A 21,007-nucleotide genomic window follows, 5' to 3' on the forward strand; every position below is an offset into this window, starting at 1 on the left:
TCTTTATGGGTTCAAATTGAACATGTTTGACAATGTGTATATGCAATATGTGCATAACACACTGCACTGCTACAAGAGTTGGTCTGCCAGGAACAGACACAGACATCTTCATATGATGTTCCTTCCAGTGTTTTTTATGGCAACAATCAATCAACAAATAAGTAGGAAAAAGTTGGAGGTCAAAATTCAAATCTCCACCAGAAAAAAACAGGTCGTTGTTGGTGCACCCAAAGAGATTAGTCTCCAAACTGGATCCTATAGTCCAGTGTCTAAAAGATAAGTGATCTCTTTTTTTTTTCTTTTTCTTCCTTTTTTCCATTGGTTCACCCCTCAGTGGCCACTACGGCCGGTGCGGTGTGGCTGGCGCACTGTGCTGATCTGAAGCCAGGAGCCAGGTGCTTCTCCTGGTCTCCCATGTGGGTGCAGGGCCCAAGGATTTGGGCCATCCTCCACTGCACTCCTGGGCCACAGCAGAGAGCTGGACTGGAAGAGGAACAACTGGGACAGAATCCAGTGCCCTGACCGGGACTAGAACCTGGAGTGCCAGCGCCGCAGGTGGAGGATTAGCCTATTGAGCTGCGGTGCCAGCTGATAAGTGATCTCTTAAAACCATCACAAACAGAAAAAGATCTCCATGCTTAAAATCCACCAACAGTCTCATTTTATGTTCCTTATTTATTTATTTGAAAACATAAAAATAGATTTCAATTAAAATAAAAATTAAAATATATACATTATATATCCATTTATTATTCACAATAGATATTTTGAAAAGTCTGAGGTGAATGGAATTCAATGGTAAGTTTATTTTGGTGCAAGATAATTTGAAATTCATGAATATGAGGGATTTTTTTTTTTGACAGGCAGAGTTAGAGAGAGAGAGAGAGAGAGAGAGAGAGAGAGAGAAACGTCTTCCTTCCATTGGTTCACCCCCCAATTGGCTGCTACAGCTGGCGCTGCACTGTTCTGAAGCCACGAGCCAGGTGCTTCCTCCTGGTCTCCCATGCAGGTGCAGGGCCCAGGGACTTGGGCCATCCTCCACTGCACTCCCAGGCCACAGCAGAGAGCTGGACTGGAAGAGGAGCAACCAGGACAGAACTGGTGCCCCACCCAGGACTAGAACCCAGGATGCCGGCACTGCAGGCCGAGGATTAGCCTGGTGAGCAGCGGTGCCGGCCAATACATTGTTATTAACTACAGTAACCATGTTTCATTTTTTTTCTTCATCTTCCAGCTCAGTCCTCCTTTATCCTTTGATTATACACCTGCATTTTTCTTCCCTTCATTAAAATATCTAAATTTGTTGTTCACTTCTTCAGCTTAAATGATCTTTTCCCAGCTTCCTTATTGAAATTTACTCTCCATTATTCTGTTTTAAGATCATGTATTATCCATTAGTGAGGACTTTCAACTATTCTGGCCAAAGCACTGGGACATTATTTTATTTTTTATCCAGAGCACTTCAAAAACTTGAACTATTTTTACACAAAGATATAATTTTTGCCACCTTCTTCAAATGAGGACAGAATTTTGCCATTCATGCCACTCCAGAATGTCATGAGAATTAATAGAAAAATAAGATATATGACTCTCATTAGCATCAACACAAATTGGCAATTAACAGGCAGCCCTGTAAAGAAAAAACACCTGACAATCAGAGCAGTTCTATTTGATATGAAAGGTTGATATCGAAGCTGACACTTCAATGTTGTCAGTACTTTCTGTGGAAATTTCTAACTTGGGCTGTCTGGGAAATTGTATCTGCTTCTCTAAAAGAAATTAAGATGTGATATATTTTAAGGGGCCATAGTCCTTTTGCAGACTTGGAAAGGGTAGTTGATGGGCTGTGATTAACTGGGCACACAAGTGTAAGGAATGGGCCTCTAATGACTGAAGCACTAATCTACCAATCAGTACATATGGGTTTCAGACCTGGAGACACATGTAACCTGTGATGGCTGCAGGTACATGGAATTAGGGATACTGGGAGACAGACACGTCTTGCACACACAGGTGTTAGAAACACCTGAAGGAACACTGAGGATGCAGTAAATGAGTGCTCAGAGATAATTTATAGTCAAGTGGTTACATTAGAATAAAACACTCAAAATCATCATTACAGCTTCCTCTTTAAGAATTATAAAGAAAAAAATAAAAAAGTATTGAAGAAAGGCAAGAAAAAAGAAAACAGGAGATTTCTATGAAGTGCTATAAAATGTATCACAAATAAACAAGGACACAATGAATTTTTTTAAGAAAAATATTAACAAAGTTAATAAACCATTAGGAAAAACGATTAAGGAACCCATGGGGAAAGTAACACAAATAACCAGTTTAGGAATTAAAACAGAATCATTCCTTTGTAGGTTATAATTTTGACCAAGGTGCTAGGAGAAAGGTATGAAATTCTTAGAAGTAACATTTCACTACAGGAATCAAAATCTTCCCTATATTGAAAATCAAATTTGCAAAAAAACAAATATAACATAAAGTAGGAAAACTATATAAATCAGGTAAGTTAAATCATATTTTGAAAATTCCAAACAACCAATCAAGAAAAAAGTCACAGAATCAAAATTTCAGATCCAGAATTACAGAATACTCCAAAATTTTAGAGAAGGAAAAGCAAATCTACATTTCACCCAAAGTGCAAATAAGTAGAGCTTTTTTCTTGGTTTCTTTTGGAACACCTGCATTGCAGTGAGGATGATGCAAGCAGACCAGGACTTGAAATAAACATTAAGTTTTATTAAAAGCATCCCTTTCATAAACATAGCTACAGATATCTGCAGCAAAGTACTAATATAATAAATGAAATAACATAAAATATATCAGTAGCAAGCAGGACTTAATAAAACACACAAGAGTGGTAAAGATTCTCAGACAAGTCATCCAGGTAGGTAAAAAACACAAGAAGAAAATCACATGGTCATTTAGATTACATGTTGGAAGGCTTTAATAAAGTTCAGCATCTAGTAAAAAAGAAAACTGCCTGCAGAACAACAAAAAAGCCAGTGACTTCGCTACTCTGATCAAGAGCGAAATGAACCTACAGCCAACAACACAAGTAATACAGCATCGTTGAAGCTTTTTCTCCCTGGGAGTAAACTTAGACCACGATTCCTGCACTCTCTCGAGCTTTCTACTTCAAGGGCAGTAAGGGAAATAAAACAGCAAAAAGAAATTATATGGTGTAAAGATCAATTTATAAGTTGTAAAATGTGAATATATTGGATGAGGTTTATATACAGAGATAATCCAGGAAAAACTAAAAACAAATACAATTGATAAATGAGATTACTGGAAAGATTGTGTGTTTGTGTGTGTGTGTGTGTGTGTGTGTGTGTGTGTGTGTGTGTTTCTACTAAGTACCAGGAAGAAGCAAATAGAAAATAATATTAAAGGACAACAGGCAAACTAGAAATAAATGTGCAAGTAAAATTGGAAAAAAGGATTAAATTACGTTATATACGTATTCTTTAAATCAATATTAAAAATAGCATAGAAGATTCATTAGACGAAAAGTGTCACATATATGATAAAAAAACAAAGGCTCTTAAGTCAATAAACAGCCATTAAATTGTAGCTGACCTGAATTACGTTCAACCCCCAAGCAGAAGCCACTCAGGAAGATGCAGGAGGGATCCAGCGGCTGGCAGGACCAGAGAAGAGAGAATTCCCCCGCGCCCACCGCAGGGAGGTGGAGCCCAGGAGGTCCTAGTGTCAGAAATGAATCCAAACTCCCTCTTGTTTTCCCATCCAGAAAGACCTGAAGTTGTAAGTCAGTGCTATGGAGGATGTTGATTGGCTGCGTCTTTTATGGCGTGATGCTGCCCCTGGTATGCAAGCTGTGCAATCAAATCACGCGGGATGTTGACGCCATAGTAGTCCTCCCGTTCCACTGAGGAGAGAGGGCCCAGGAGGGGGCTCCAGCACTCGGAACACTGCGGGTAGCCGGCGTCCGCTGCTCTGTCTGTTCTCTGCCCCTCTTCCATCGCAGGACACCACCCCCTCGGACCCGGGACATGGTGAGTGTGTGGGGTCAGGTCTGAGGAGCAGGGAAGGGGAGCAGGTGGACGTTGATAGAAAAGGCTGGTGGGATGCGGTCTTCCCAGAGGTCGGCTCTGGGGGTCTGTGGGCCCTCTGTTACTGGCATGACTCCTCCCTCTGTGTGGGGCCAGTGTGGAGGCTGGACTGCAGGATGGGGGCTGGACTGGCACCCAGGACTCCAGATGTCCTGTCCTGTTCCTGCTCACAGCACGACCCTGCCCTCAGTGTGGGGCCAGTGTGGGGGCTGGTCTGCAGGATGGGGGCTGGACTGGCACCAGGGACTCCAGGCATCCTGTCCCATTCCTGCTCACAGCTCGACCCTGCCCTCAGTGTGGGGCCAGGATGGGGGCTGGACTGGCACCCGGGACTCCAGGCTTCCTGTCCCATTCCTGCTCACAGCACGACCCTTCCCTCAGTGTGGAGCCAGCATGGGGGCTGGATTGCAGTATGGGGGCTGGACTGGCACCCGCGATTCCATGCATCCTGTCCCGTTTCTGCTCAGAGCCATCACACAGGCACAGACCAGGTCAGTTAACCAAAGCAGCTTTATTTCAGTCAGGGTTTTAGTCTAGGTTTTAGGGGGTCACGAGGACGTTGTATTTTGCTACCTCGATGTCATCTTAGCATTTATATGTTCGCTAGACAGACTGCGATGTGTCCCTGTACTTAAAGTTGGAAATTTTAGGTAGCCACATTTACGAGTGTTTTAAAACTGTTTCTATTCCACCATGTCTTTCCAACCACAAAGATATCAATCTAGTTTCCTAAGTTAATTTTAATTTTGATGTAGGGTGATTTTTTCAAGGTTATTGGAGTATAATTGACAAACAAAATTTGTATGTATTCGAGGCCTGCAACCTGATATTTTGATTTGTGAGGGGACTTTTTTAAAAGTTTATGGAAAATTCCCTTTATCTTTTAATCTAGTTTTTCACAAATCTTTTGGAGTTCCCTTGTGTATGTACATTATGAAATGACTAGGACAATCAACTTAACAAATCCTTCACCTTACACAGTTTTTAAAAGAATAATTAATATCTTTACAAGTGTGAGTACCCAGTAGTGTATTCATTTTGATTCTGTGCTGTGTATTATGTCTCAAGGAGTTAATTTATCTCCTAGTGATAAATGGGTGTCATTCAACTAACATCTTACCATTTCCTTCACTCTCAGCCCCTGGAAACCACATTACTATGATCTGTTATTAAATTTGATTTTATTAGGTTCCACAAATAAGGGAAAGTGTGAGATATTTATCTTTCTGTGTCATACTTCAATCAACTTAATGTCCACATTCATACTTTTGAATCCAGGTTATGACAAAATGTCAGGATTTCTTTTTTAAGGTTGAATGTGATTTGTGTGTGTGTGTGTGTGTGTGTGAGTGTGTGGCATTTTCTCTATTCATTTTGATAGACAATGTATTTATATATCTAGTTCTTGTGATTAGTGCTCACATGAACATGGATGTGCAGATGTGTCTTTGAGATATTAATTTTATTTAGATATGCATCCAATTATGGGACCGCTTTATCATTTATTAGTTCCATTTTTAATTTTGTTTGAGGCATCTCTGTAGTGTATTTCATTGTAAGTATATCAGGTTACATTCCCAAAAAGAATTTATCTGTTCCCTTTCTCCAATTCTGGTTCAGTACTTATAGTTTCTACTTTTTGATAATAGCCATTTTTACATATGTGAGATCATAACCATTGTACTCTTGATTGGCAGTGCTGAGAGCCCCTTTTCAAATACCTATTGGCTGCTTGTGGAAAAACTGATCAGATCCTTTGTCCATTTTTATTACAGTATTTCCCTTTGAGTTGTGTAAGTTCTTTGTATTATTCTTTTAATCATACAATGGTTTACCAATATTTTCTCCTATTCCTTGCTTTCACTTTTCAGCTTTCCCTTTAGTACACATAGTTTTTTTGTTTTGTTTTGTTTTTTTGCAGTCCTACTTCTTTATTTTTCTTTTGTCACCTGTGCTTTTGATGTTATTCCTAAATCATTGTTGAGGTCTGTCACAACCATAGTTGTTGTAGGCATTTGTGAAGTGAACCAGTGGGTGAGAGTGTTCTCTCTCCCTCTCTGTTTCTCTATGTGTCTCTTTTTCCTTAAAACTAATTAATTACATAATTTTTAAAAACTACTTGGAGGGCTCCTCTCTTTTTGGAGAAGTTAGATGATAGATGAGTTGGATGGTAGGGGTGAGTTCCTAGTGTTACATAGCATGGTTGTGTGACTATAGACCATATAATCTATTCTATATTTTATAAGCAAACAGGAAAGGTGCTCAAAGGCTGTGATCATGAAGTGTAATTTCAGAGAAGGGAAAATGTTGTTTACCATGCTTTGTTCAGTACACATTGCATGCATCAATTAAAATCTCACACTGTAGCCAATAGGTATATATAATTATTGTCAATAAAAATAAACTCAAAACATCATCTTTCTTGGTGTATAAGGTTAAGGGGTGTTAAATTAGTATTGCAACTAATAATATGATCTTTGGAAGGAGTTTATTAAGACAAACATAATCTGGAAATAAGTATATTGGCATTTTGTCATTCTAAGTGGAGTGATTAGGAGGCAATACTTTATCTTAAATTGATGATTAATACATCTTTTAAATTGTTTCATGTAACAAAAATGAAGTATTTCTTTAAGTATGTATTCAATTAATTTGAATTAGGGCAGTATCAAACAAGAAATATGGAATTAAATCACTTGTTGAAGTATGAAACAAGACCAAAAATCCACTCAACATGCATTAAAGATCTAAATCTATGCCACGACACCATCAAATTAATCAAGAGCATAGGGGAAACTCTTCAAGATATTTGGGCTATTTAGATCCTTTGACATTCCATATGAATTTTCTGTATAATTTTTTTTAATTTTTTTTTCTAAAAATAACTATTAGGATACTATAGAGAATTATTTGAATCTAAGGATCACTAGGATCATAGTGTAATCCATGAACACAGGATATATTTACATTTATTTGTGTGACATAGTTTTCAACATTTAGATATTTTATTTCCTTGGTTAAGTTTATTTCTAAGTATTTTATTCCCTTTTATGATTTTGAAATTGAATTGTTATCTTTATTTCCTTTTGATTTATTTACTGATTTTTACATTTTATTTATATACGGGGAATAAATTGTGTGCATTTCATATATTCAGATTTTGGAGCATAGTGATCTATCCTAACCTCTCTCCTGCCCAGGCTCATAGCTTCCTCCCTCCTTCATTATTAGTTTAATTTTTACAAGGACATACTTTCAGTTTATGTTATAATCACAAGCTTAACCCTCCACAAAGTAAAGGATTCAACAAATAATAGAAGGAAACTTACTGTTCCTGAAGAGTATAGAAAGAGCTATACACAATAATCTGAAATGTTAATTTCACTCCTATACATAGCATTTTTGGACGCTATATATTAGTAACCACATATTTTGGAAATCAGGATGTTTGTATTTTTTGAGGCTGATCATAATGGTTTCCAGGTGCATCCATTTTATGGCAAAAGACATTATTTCTTTATTCAGTTATCAGTTGATTGGCATCTGGGTTGATTCCAAATCTTAGTTATTGTGAACTGAGCTTCAGTAAACATGGGGACACAGATAACTCAATTATGCTGATTTCACTTCCTTTGCATACATTCCCAGGAGTGGGATGGCTAGGTCATATTGTAGATCTTTCTCAGATTGTAGAGGAATCTCTACACTCTCTCTAGTGATGGTTGTATAAATTATATTGCCACCAAATGTGTATTAGTGAACTTTTCTCCTCACATTCTCACTAACATTTATTGTTTGTGTGTGTGTGTGTGTGTGTGTGTGTGTGTGTGTGTGATTCTAACTGGGGTGAAGTGAAACCACATTGTGTTTTTTTCTTTTTTTTGGACAGGCAGAGTGGACAGTGAAGAGAGAGACAGACAGAGAGAAAGGTCTTCCTTTGCTGTTGGTTCACCCTCCAATGGTCGCTGCAGCCAGCATGCTGCACCTGGCACACCGTACTAATCCGAAGGCAGGAGCCAGGTGCTTCTCCTGGTCTCCCACGGGGTGCAGGGCCCAAGCACTTGGGCCATCCTCCACTGCACTCCTGGGCCACAGCAGAGAGCTGGCCTGGAAGAAGGGCAACTGGGACAGAATCCGGAGCCCCGACCAGGCCTAGAACCCAGTGTGCCAGCGCTACAAGGCAGAGGATTAGCCTATTGAGCCACGGTGCTGGCAACTCCTTTCCTTTCAAATGTGGGACTCAGTAAGTCCAATCAGACAGAACTGTGTGTACTAGTACATGTAATACCTCAGGTGTGCTATTATTTTGGGGAAAGTGGAAGGGAACATCTGGGATCCCTCTGCAAAGAGAAGAGAGCCCCAGTACTGGTCCCTCTGCTGGTTGGATTAGGGATTGCAGACTCCACTGCAGTTGGAACATTGCCCCTGGCCACCAGTCAACAAAATTTCAAGATCCTAAGCAGACAGGTGGATGGTAGCCTAGCAGAGTTAGAGAAATCTATAACTCATCTTGAATCTTCACTAGACTCTTTGCCTGAGGTAGCCCTACAAAATCAAAGGGGCTTAGATCTTCTATTTCTAGAACAAGGAGGGTTATGCATGGCCTTGGGAGAAACTTGCTGTTTCTATACTAACCACTCAGGTGTGTGTTTAGGAACAGTGTAGCACTGGTTTGAAAACAATTGAGAGAAAGAGAACAACAAAGAGAAAGTGGAGATAATTGGTATCAAAACTTCTTCTCATGGTCACCTTGGCTAACAACACTTATCTCAGCAATTGTTGGAGCCCTGACCATCATTCTTATAGGACTTTTTATAGGACCGTGCTTCCTAAATTATCTCTCAAAGTATATTACCAGCAGGTTAAATGCAGTCAAATTATTAATGTTCTGAACTCACTACCAACAGCTAAGTCAGGAAGAAAGAGAAGGGCCATGCCAGGTGTTGGGTCAGCAAGGCAAGTCAATAGTTTGACTCCTGAGTAAAACCAGTGGGGAATGTGACAGCATGTCTTTAAGTTTAAGGTTTTCTCATGGGACATAGCCTGCCCAAGTGGTTATAGGTTATCTTGGTTGGTTGTTTCAGAGCAGGGACTGTTCCTCTGAAAGAAACAAGTTATAGATATCAGTCTGCTCTTCCAGCTGTAACCAGCATATTTCTGGCTTCTATATTTCTGCTTGCTTGCTTGATAGTGGTCAAGACCACTAAAATGTAGTTGCTGCCTTTAACAACCCCCCCACCACTAAAACTCTGGGCTACCTTCTCCAGACTTGCTCTGTGAGAGGGCAATCACCAGCTGGCTAATAAAGACTCCTAATTTACTTCAGAGGTCTCACTATGTTTTAATCTGTGTACCCACAACAATGCAGCTTACCTCTCACATACTTAAATAAAATTTAATGAGGTTTTCAATGTATTGTTTAGTTCTTGCTTATTTGGTGTAACACACGTGATGAAAATAATTGAGTGAAATGATGTGTTTTGTACCCTAACTGGAAGTTGATAAAGAAACTATTGTAATCAACAACTCAACTTAGTCAACTTAGTTGCACTGTTGTGATGAATTTGGCAAAACAGTATTATTGATATTGCTATGTATATATTTTGTAGATGTGAATAACATGTCATTGAATAAGTAAGGAAGATTATGTTTGTTAATGCTAATTCCTCTATTAAGAACCCAGACTGATATAATAACTAAATACTGATAAGAAAATATAAATTTAAATTAGTAATATGCATATCTGCATGCTCTCTGTGAAATGGAATGTGGGCATAATTAGAAAGCTTATGGACTCTTAAGAATGAGTTTATGGGGCTGGCACTGTGACATAGTGGGTAAAGCCACTGTCTTCAGGGCTGGCATCCCATATGGGTGCCAGTTTGAGTCACATCTGTGCCACTTCTGGTTAAGCTCTCTGGTATGGCCTGGAAAAACAGTAGAAGATGGTCCAAGTGCTTGGGATCCTGTGCCTGTGTGGGAGGCCTGGAAGAAGCTCCTGGTTCCTGGCTTTGGATTGGCACAGCTCTGGCCATTTTGGCCATCTGCAGAGTGAATCTGCAGGTGAAAGACCTCTCTCTCTCTCTTTTGCTCTCTGTGCCTCTCTGTACTCTGTCTTTCAAATAAATTAATATTTTAGAATGAGTTTACTATTCAATTAATTAAATATTTTTACTCTGTATAATGTAAGTAAGTTTTTAATAATGCATTCTAGACTGTTGCTAGAACATTGCTGTTCAAGCCACCTGTAGGAAAGGACCAGTATCTTCCCTAATGCATTGTGGATTGATATTTTGTAACATTTAATACTAAGTAAAATGTAAATTAGTTACTAGAAAAATGAAATTCTGAAAGGACAGGAAATATATAATCCTGCTATTTCATTTTAAATCAGATGCTCCTACAAAATTAACCATTCTTTCTAATGATAATTACCATATTTTATTTTAAAATATCTGCAAACTTTATATTTTGTGCTGTCTTTGAATATATAACAATTACCAATACAGATTTAATGTCATTTTTATGGGCTACTTTTTGGCAACTTCTCTTATCTCTTGGCATTTGTATTGTTTCTAACAAAGTACTCATTTCTTCTCATAGTAATGACAGCAAATTGCTTTTCATTTCATAATATTTGCAGCACATTTGAACTTTTTGTTCTTTGAATTTCTACTTACCACCTGTACATACCTTTAATATCCAAGTTTAAGTCAGTATTTGCCTGGTGGAATGGAGGCCAGAAGTTCTGTAAGCTGTCCTGGAAACTTTCATGTACACAGTGTCTCAGAGAGACTTAGGATGGGGTAATCATTCACCACTTTCAAGTAATATATTTTGTACATTTTATGGATGTTTATGGGGCTTAAATTTTCCTTTAGTTGTGAAAGATAAAGAAGTCAAAGACTATTCTGGTAAGTGCTATTGTCTTTGATTTTGTTTTTCTTGAGCCTTTATTTTCCTTTTTTCATGTGTTGTAATAGTCTGTTATCAGCAATTTTCCATATGTTTTTTATCAATCTATTATTTCTCCCACTGGATTACTCATTTCTCCTCTCTTAAACACAGCTTATTTTATTTCAGAAAACATCCAATATTTTTATACTTCATATTTCCTATTACCATTACCTGTGTGTGTTTATAATATCCTTTTTTTTTTTTTTTGAGAGGTAGAGTGGATAGTGAGAGAGAGACAGAAAGAAAGGTCTTCCTTTTCCGTTGGTTCACCCCCCAATGGCTGCTGTGGCCAGCGTGCTGCAGCTGGTGCACAGCACTGATCTGAAGCCAGGATTCAGGTGCTTCTCCTGGTCTCCCATGTGGGTGCAGGGCCCAAGCACTTGGGCCATCCTCCACTGCACTCCTGGGCCACAGCAGAGAGCTGGACTGGAAGAGGAGCAACCGGGACAGAATCCAGTGCCCCAACTGGAACTAGAACCCAGGGTGCCAGTGCTGCAGGCAGAGGATTAGCCTGTTGAGCTGTGGCACCGGCCTATAATATCCTAATCTAAGTTTATCCTTCCATTGTGAACCTGTGAACAAATTAAATTTTGATTAGGAGGTCATGAATTCCAACAAAATTATTTAAGTTGTATTAAGAACCCATCATTTACAAATATTTTGAAAGATCTTGGCATTCATGATAATTCACATCATCCGTGTCATGAATTTTAAAGCCATCTTTTATTCTTTTCCTTTTTAATTTTTTTTTTTCTTATTTGAGAGTTGCAGAGAGGAGAGTCAGAGATCTGCCATCTGCTGGCTTACTCTACAGATTGCTGCAATGGCTGTGTGGTCCAGGTTGCAACCAGGAGTTTCTTCCCATCTTCCACATGAGTGGCAGTGGCCCAATCACTTGTCTATCTTCCACTGCTTTTCTCATGCCATTAACAGGGAGCTGGATGAGAAGTGAAGCACAAAGGATAGGAACGAGCACCAGTATGGAATGCTTGCTTCACAGATGGAAACTTTATCTGCTGTACCATAATGTTGGGTCACATGCAACATATTTCTAAATTATTTGAATTTTATGGAACTCTATATTTACTATCAGTGTATGATAGTTGCATTATAATAGGTGCAGACACTGGCTTCTTTGAATTTTTACTGCTAACTTACTTGAGCTTTGATTTCCATTTTTTATTTTTTTCATCCATTTTCCTTTTTAGGGTAATTGTAGTCATATAGTTTCCAGCCAAAGTACTTATATCTACTTGTTGTTGTACTATTGTTTCTCTAAAATTATTTTTCTTATAATATATTTGATTTCATAGCATCTCTATCTTTACTTAATTTTTTATCTTGGTCCTTGTAACTATCACCTATATATATATATATATATATATATATATATATATATATATATATATATATATATATATATATATATATATTTAGTGATCTATGCTCAGCAAATCCTACCACTGTGAACCTTAAGCCATCTTTCTTGGTGTTTTTATTATGAGGTTATCAACTACCACAAAATTGTATAAGTTGTTCTGGGAACCTTCATGTACAGAATTTTTCAGAGCCATTTTAGGAGCATTTGATCTTTACCCACTTCAAGGTAACAGATTTTATGGTAAGTGTGATTGTTTATGGAGCCATACCATTACCTTTGATTTTTTTTGGAAATATCAGTAGGTTAGCCCTAAATACTGATATTTTACTGGTGTTTTTATTCTGGCAGGTGGTGTTTTCTTTGATTAACATTTCCTGAAGCACTCATTTATTTTTCTTTCTACCTTAATTATAATAGTATATTGCTAAAATATTTTATTTATTTGAAAGGCAGAGTTACAGGGTGAGAGGGAGACAGTGAAATTAAGAGTGTGTGTGTGTGTGTGAGAGAGAGAGAGAGAGAGAGAGAGAGAGAGAGAGAGAAAGAGAGAGAGAGAGAGGAAAGAGAAAGATCTTAAGATCTTCCATCCTGGTTCACTCCTCAAATTCTGACAATGGCCATGGCCAAGCCAGATTGAACCCACAGCCTAGTAGACTTCCATGTCTCCCACATGGGTGCAGGGGCCAAAGAATTGGTCCATCATCTAGTGCTTTCCCAATAGGGAAATCTAGATCAGAAGAGGAGCAGCCAGGACTTGAACAGGTACCCATTTGGGATGCCAGCCCTGAAGACAGTGACTTTACCCACTATGTCACAATGCCAGCCCCAATAGTCTAGTTTTCAACAGTTTTTTTTATCTTCTTTGCGTTCTATCATTGCTACTAAAACTATTCATTTTTTCATTGCAATCATAATATATTTTATTTCATAACAGCCTGTTTATTTGCTTTTGCATTTGAGTTCATAACTTATACCTATATATCTCTTTAACTTGATATTGTAAGCCAATTCTAGCACTGTGAATGTGTGGTCATCATGGTTGGGCTTTTCTTTATGAGATCATCAACTCCATCCAAAGACTACAGTTTTTGCTGGCAATCATCATGGACACACATTTTCAGAGACATCGTAGATTTATCTGATAATTCTGATAAAAGCCAAGACACTGTGGCAAAAATATTCTACATCAAGGATTTCAGGGAATGATACCCCAGTGGAAAGAAAGGGTGATAAAAGAAAGATGTGCTTTTCTCTGAAGTGAAAGGAGAACTTCCACTTTGCTTATGGCCTTGTCTAAATATTGACAGAGTTTGTGGTCAAAAAGGCTTCCATAGCCTTGACAGGTCATGGCAAGAGCTTTGAGTGATCACTGAGGTCATAAATAAGAGTGGTAATTGTTAAATTAACAAAAGTCACAGTGTACTTACTCCCCATGTATGACCTCTGTCCTTAATGAGTTGTACTATGAGAACTGCAAAACTTGTTCTCAGCTGTTTTTTTTTTTTACATTGCATGTAGGTATGTGTGTAAACTGTTGAGAGCATTACTTAGTATAAAGTTGGTCTTCTGTATATAAAGTTAATTAAAATGAAGCTTAAAAAAGAATGGGATGTGAGAGGAAGTAGGGGGTGGGATGGGAGTGGGGGAGGGATGGTAGGTATGGGGGGAAGAACCAATATATTCCTAAAGCTGTACCTATGAAAGTTGTATTCATTAAATAAAAACTTTAAAAAAATAAAAGACACACACAAATAAACCAATCTCTATGATGTCAAGTCAAAAAAGCCAATGTGATGCCACAAATCCAATGTTGTTATATCATAATCTCTGAGATATCCTAATCCACCTTTGTGATACTATAATCAGTAGTGATGCTATAAAACAATTATGATGTTATAAATCAGTATTGGGGTGGCATAAAGTATTGTACTACAGTAAAACAAAATAATAACAGAAACTAACCATTGTGGTATTACAAAACTACCATTGTAACATTATAATCAATTGCAATGTATAAACAACCATAATTATGTCATAATGACCAATGTGATTTTATAAAATTACCATTTTGGTGTCATAATCAATTGTGAAGTCATTGAAATATTTGGGACATCATAACCTTACCATTATGACATTATAATTAATTGTGATCTCATAAAGTAACCATTATAATGTCATATTTAATTGTAAAATCATGAAAACCATTGTGATGTCATAAACTTATAATATGATGTCTTATTCAATTACTATGTCATAAACCAGCATTTTGATGGCAGTATCAATTGTGATGTCATAAAACACAATATTGATGTTATAATAAAATCAGATATTATGAAAACTATTTTGATATCATATACTAATATGCTGCCATGAATGTGTAATTGTGATATCATAGATCAAACATTGTGTAGTCATGATGAAATAGTAAAACCATGAATATCATTGTGATGTCATGAAACTGCCATTGTGAGGTAACAATCAATTGAGATGTCATAAATGAACACTGTGTGGACATGACTTTTCACTGTGAGGTCATCATAATTTATAAAGTCATAAAACAATATTTTGATATCATAAGCCACAATTGAAATGTCATAAAACTGCCAATATAATGGTATGATCAACTATGATGTAATTAAAACAATTTTGAAGTCAATACCTATTATGATATGAAAAACCATGATATAAATAACATAAAGCTATAATTGTAATGTCATAATCAATTAGGATATCATAAAAATCCTTGTAATTTTCTAATCAGCTAGGATATAATACACCTACCATTGTGATGTCCTAATCAATTGACTCATAAATACTATTGTGATGTTATACATATACTAGTATGAAGTTATAACCAGTTTGTGATGTCATAAACTATAATTGTGATAACATGAGCAACCATTGCTGTTTAAACTATAGTGATGTCATATCAATTATGATGTCATAAAGCATCATTTTCATGATAAACCCAATTATAATGTCATAAAATCTACTGTGATTCCATAAACCAGTGTTGTGATGGCATAACATACAATTGTTATTGCAACAAAGGTACCAATGTTATGTCATAATCAATTGTGATGTCACAAAAATCAACTGGGATATGATAAATAATCATGGTGATTTCATAATCCACTTGAAATTACGATCAATATTGCAGTCTTAAAAGCCACCATGATGTTATGAACCTATCATTGTAACATTATAAGCAATTCTAAAGTCAATAAATCATTGTGATGCTATAAAGATACAATTTTGATGTCATAGTCAATTGTGAACTAATAAAAACCATGGTGATGTCAGAAACTTACCTTTAGGAAGTCATAATCAATTGTGAAGTGTTAAACTGCCATTGTTGTATGATAATCAATTGTGATATAATGAAAGCCATTATTTTGCCATCAATATTATGATGCAATAAACTAATATTTTCATGTCACAAACCAACCACTGTGATGTCATAATCAATTGTAAAGTCATAAATACCACTGTGACATTTTAAACCTAGCATTGTGATGTCACATTATGATTCCATAGACCATGATTGTGATGTCATAATCAATTATGATGTCATGAAAACCACTGTGATGACATATACTAATATTGTTATGTATACTGTGATAAATAGAAAAATGTGATTTCATAAACCAGCTACGATGTTGTCATTATTAACTGAACTTTTATTTTTTTGACAGGCAGAGTTACACAATGAGAGAGAGAGGGAGAGAGAGAGAGAGAGAGAGAAAGAAAGCTCTTCCTTTCCATTGATTCACCCTCTCAATGGCTGCTATGGCCGGTGCTCTGCGGCTGGCACACTGTGCAGATCTGAAGCCAGGAGCCAGGTGCTTCCTCTTGGTCTCCCATGTGGGTGCAGGGACCAAGGATCTGGGTATCCTCCACTGCACTGCCAGGCCACAGCAGAGAACTGGACTGGAAGAGAAGCAACCAGGACAGAATCCGGTGCCCCAACCGGGACTAGAACCCAGGGTGCCAGTGCCGCAGGCAGAGAATTAGCCAAGTGAGCTGTGGTGCTGGCCATTAATTCAACTTTGAAGCCATAAAAGCCATTGTAGCATAACATACCATTGTGATGTTATAATTGTGATATCATATACTACCATTGTGATGTTATAAGCTTCCACTGTGATGCCATAAAACTTGTTATGGTGTTATAATCATCTATGATATAATAGAAACATTGTGAAATCAAAATCTGTTGTGATTCTGTAAAAAATTTTGATGTCCTCGGCCGGCGCCGCGGCTCACTAGGCTAATCCTCCGCCTAGCGGCGCCGGCACACCGGGTTCTAGTCCCGGTCGGGGCGCCGGATTCTGTCCCGGTTGCCCCTCTTCCAGGCCAGCTCTCTGCTGTGGCCAGGGAGTGCAGTGGAGGATGGCCCAGGTGCTTGGGCCCTGCACCCCATGGGAGACCAGGAAAAGCACCTGGCTCCTGGCTCCTGCCATCGGATCAGCGCGGTGCACCGGCCGCAGTGCGCCGGCCGCGGCGGCCATTGGAGGGTGAACCAACGGCAAAGGAAGACCTTTCTCTCTGTCTCTCTCTCTCACTGTCCACTCTGCCTGTCAAAAAAAAAAAATTTGATGTCCTAAACTACCATTATTATCTCATAATCAATTGTGATGACATAGGACCTGGTGATGTAATAATTAATTGGAATGCCATAAACCACCATTATGATATCATATTTTTAAAAAGTTACCAGGGGAGTGATGTTCCATTTTTGGGCAATTTACATATGAGTGTGAATTTTAAGAAACATAACAATAGCAATGCTTCCCCACAGCATCAGCCCCAAGACCCCATTTCTTAAATCTGCAATTTAATATGCAATTCCAATTTTTTAATGTGCAGGCAAAGCTCAACATTTCTGCAAGACAAATAACATCAGTTTATGGCTCATGGCTCTAGCATTTACATGTTTACTATTTTTCATAAAAAGATCCAGCTGAGTGTATATTCAAAAGAAATTAGATCATACTATGAAAAATATACCTGAACTCCCATGTTTATTGTAGTGCTCTTCACAAGAGCAAGATATAGAATAAACTTAAATGTACATTACCAGATAAGTGGATAAAGAAAATGCAGTACATATTCACAATGGAATACTATCAGCCATAAAAAGGATGACATTCTGTAACTTTCAGCAAAATGGATGGATTTGAATTTGATGTCACTTCAAATATGCAAAACAGACAAAGATAAATACTACACTTTATCCTACATGTGTTGAAGCTAAACAAGTCGATCTGAACACAAAATAATGATAATTGTAGGATGGTAAGTGTGTATGTTAGATTAAAGGAGGTTGAATAATGGCTACTAAATCAGATTTTGAAGGAATAAATTCCTAGTGGTAAATAACAGAGTGGGATGGCTATAGTTCACAATAACCTATTAGATATTTTTTGAGCAAATAAAAAGAGGGGTTCTTAATAGGCTGCAATCATCAACTAAAGGCAAAGATGGGAAAATGTTAATGACTGATTTTACCAGCTCATGTGATGTACATTTGTTGAAATTTCACATTACACTTCATAATTATGTACAATTATTAGAAAACCATTTAATATTTAAGAAGATGAAAATGCTAACTAACCTGAGGTGTTCCCTTATCCTGTCATGTCCCATAAATATGTACAATTACAATACTTTAAAAAATGTTATTCTAAAATAATTTTTACAGAATTTATTTTAATTATTTGAGATGCAGAGTACAGAAGATGAGGGAAAGATAGCTGGAAAAGTCTTCCATCTGCTGGTTCACTCCCTAAATAGATGCAATGGTCAGAGATGGGCCAATTTAAAACCGGGAACCAGTAGATTCTTTGGGGTCTCCCATGCTGGTGCAGGGTCCAAGCACTCAGACCATCTTCTGTTGCATTCCCAAAGCAGAGAGCTAGATCAGAAGAGGAGCAGCCAGGACATGAGCCAGAACACCTATGGGATGCTGACACTACATGAGGAGGCTAAGCCAACTATACCATAGCATTAGCCCTTCTAAAATCATTTTTAAAAGAACTTTCTATTTGAGTGAATAGCTAAAATAAGCTTAAAATTATGAAGTGAGCATTTGTCCTAACAGTTGAGATGCCTGCATTCCATGGTGGAATGCTGAGTTTGAATCCCAACACTAACCCCTCATTTCAGTTTCCTGCTAAGGTGCACTCTAGGAAGCAGCAAGTGATGAAACAAGTAGGTACCTAGATTGACTTCTCATCTGGTCCCAGCCTCACCTGGGCTATTGTAGGCATTTGAGGAGTGAACATGTGTGTGGGAGATGTCTATCTCTCCTTCTGTTTTATCTATTGGCTTGTTTCTCACTCTCAGACAAAAAATAATTGAAGAGGTACTTGCAATATTTACTATGATTCCACAATAAACATCTTGTGCTAATATTTTTGGATGCACAGATTTTTAAATGAAAATTAAGGAAATTACATAGATACTATTTACTTTGTGTGCATAAAATAAAAAGCTATATGATAAAAATCATATATAGTATTTAAAAAGAAATATCAAAGCAGAAATAATCTTTCCGTGTAATAAAGAACAGCAATATTAAACCCATGAAAGTATTCATTGCTTCTACATTTCTATAGGCAAAATGTATGAAAAAGTTACAAATAAAAATACTTTCAGGATAATCATTTGTTCTAGCAAATAACACATAGGTTGGGATGTTTGAGTTCCATATCAGAGTTTGTGTTCCATATCTTGGGCTTGAGTCACATTTCCAATCTGAACTGTAGCTTCCTGTTAATGCACCCCTCAGGATGTGGCAGGAGATGGCTCAAAAACTGGATTCCCTCAATCAAGTAGGATTCTGGATTGAATTCTAAGATCCCAATTAATCCTGGTCCAGCTCTGGCCATTGTGGGCATTTTATAAGAGAACCAGCAGATGGTGCTCTGTATGTTCATATTTCTCTGTCTTAAAATGTAAATTTAAAAATAATATTACTACTGATCTATTAAAACAATAGGCCTTTATCCTAACAAGGTTATTTGATATAGTATTATATATGTTTAAAATTAAACTGCATGAATGATTATTCTAGAATAGTTATCACATCAAGTATATTTAATTACATTATTACATCACATTATAGAAGCAGGGGAAACGTGCAGAGACTAATTCAGTTTTCTACTTTTCAAAAGAAGTCTCTGTAAAGCCCAGTTTATGCAGGGGCATGCCTGAGCATCACTGAATCCAGCAGCAATGGAGAAAGGCATGGAGTGCTCCCTGGAAGAAAGTCCACCTGAAGTTCAGGAGGCACCACACACTGAGGGGTTGTGACAATCACCTTCCCCACCACCAATAAGGTCTTCTAGCACCTTGTACAGGAATTTCATGGGGATCTGAAGTGGGTTGTGATCAACTAACTTGCTCGCCAGGAAGGGCCCACAGAAGCAGGTTGTGGACTAGTCAGAGTAAGCTGAGGAAAGGGCTCAAACAAAAAGAGTGTGGAAACCTGGGACTGGAGACCAACCTTCAACAGCTACTGTGAGGGGAAATCTGTGAGGGATGCCTGAGAGTGCTCCAGGGCCTTGTCACTTCTAGAGGCAATGCATTTGAATCATCTGAGAGGTGCCCAGCTCCAATCTGTGGTTACCAATGATACCCCTGCATGAGTCTCATATGCTGCTATATGAAGCTCATGAAATAGTACATCTGATACAGTCCCACCCTGAACACTGTATCACCAGCTCCAGAGGGTAGTGAACAGAGCTGCATGATGTCATCCACTTGGATCCCTAGGCAGCTCTGCCCCCTTCCTGGATGTAGCCTTGCAGGCTGCAAGCAAAGGAGGGTTACTGTGCCTGACCTGAATAAAGATGGTGGTGCTGGCAGGGAGCAGTTGAGAGACCTGCTGTAGCAAGGTCAGTGCCATAGCCTTCAAGTGCTGGATCTGCCACGAAATGGCCCTGAGGATCATCTTGCAGTTTGAACCTCCAGACCAGTTGCTGCCAGTGCTCTGTGGTGCCACTGCTCATGTAAGGGACAAGTTCTATGAATGAGTGTTTGTTAGAGTCTTAGGACTTATCTCTCCCTCAAAATTCCATACCTAATGCAACAATATTCCTTTTGTTTTACTTGTTAAATATCTTGAAGTTTGACCTACTCTCATAACTTTTGAACTTGAATTGTATCAAGATGCTTCCTACTCATATCCAGTATTTTTTATCTTCAAATAAACCACCCAGTAGTGTATATTTTGTAGATGTGATTAACCTCTACCATCAACTAAGTAAGGGAGGTAATACTTTTTAATGCAAATTCCTCTATTAAGAACCCTGGCTAAAATAATAAAAAAGCAGAAAAATTATGAAATTAAATTAGTAATATTAATATCTACATGCTCTCTGAGAAAAGGAATGTAGTTATGATTAGAATATTTATGGGCTCTATTCTTTATGAATGAGTTTATGGGGCTGGCACTGGTTTTTGACTTTCTATCTACCACCTACATATATCTTTTATATCTTAGTTTAAGTCAGAATTTGCTAAGTGAAATGGAAGCCATCTTGTTTGTATTTTACATTGTGAGGTCATCAAATTCCTT

General features: G+C 37.8%; 1 pseudogene; it reads left to right on the top strand.

Moving 5' to 3' along the window:
• Positions 1-3,721, top strand: part of LOC149119372 (nuclear receptor subfamily 2 group C member 2 pseudogene) — a 44,271-nt pseudogene extending 40,550 nt beyond the window's left edge.
• Positions 3,722-21,007: the final 17,286 nt, after the last annotated feature.

The sequence above is a fragment of the Oryctolagus cuniculus genome, chromosome Y (genome assembly GCF_051225735.1).
Source record: "Oryctolagus cuniculus isolate XC-2025 breed Fujian yellow rabbit chromosome Y, ASM5122573v1, whole genome shotgun sequence".
Lineage (NCBI taxonomy): Eukaryota > Metazoa > Chordata > Mammalia > Lagomorpha > Leporidae > Oryctolagus > Oryctolagus cuniculus.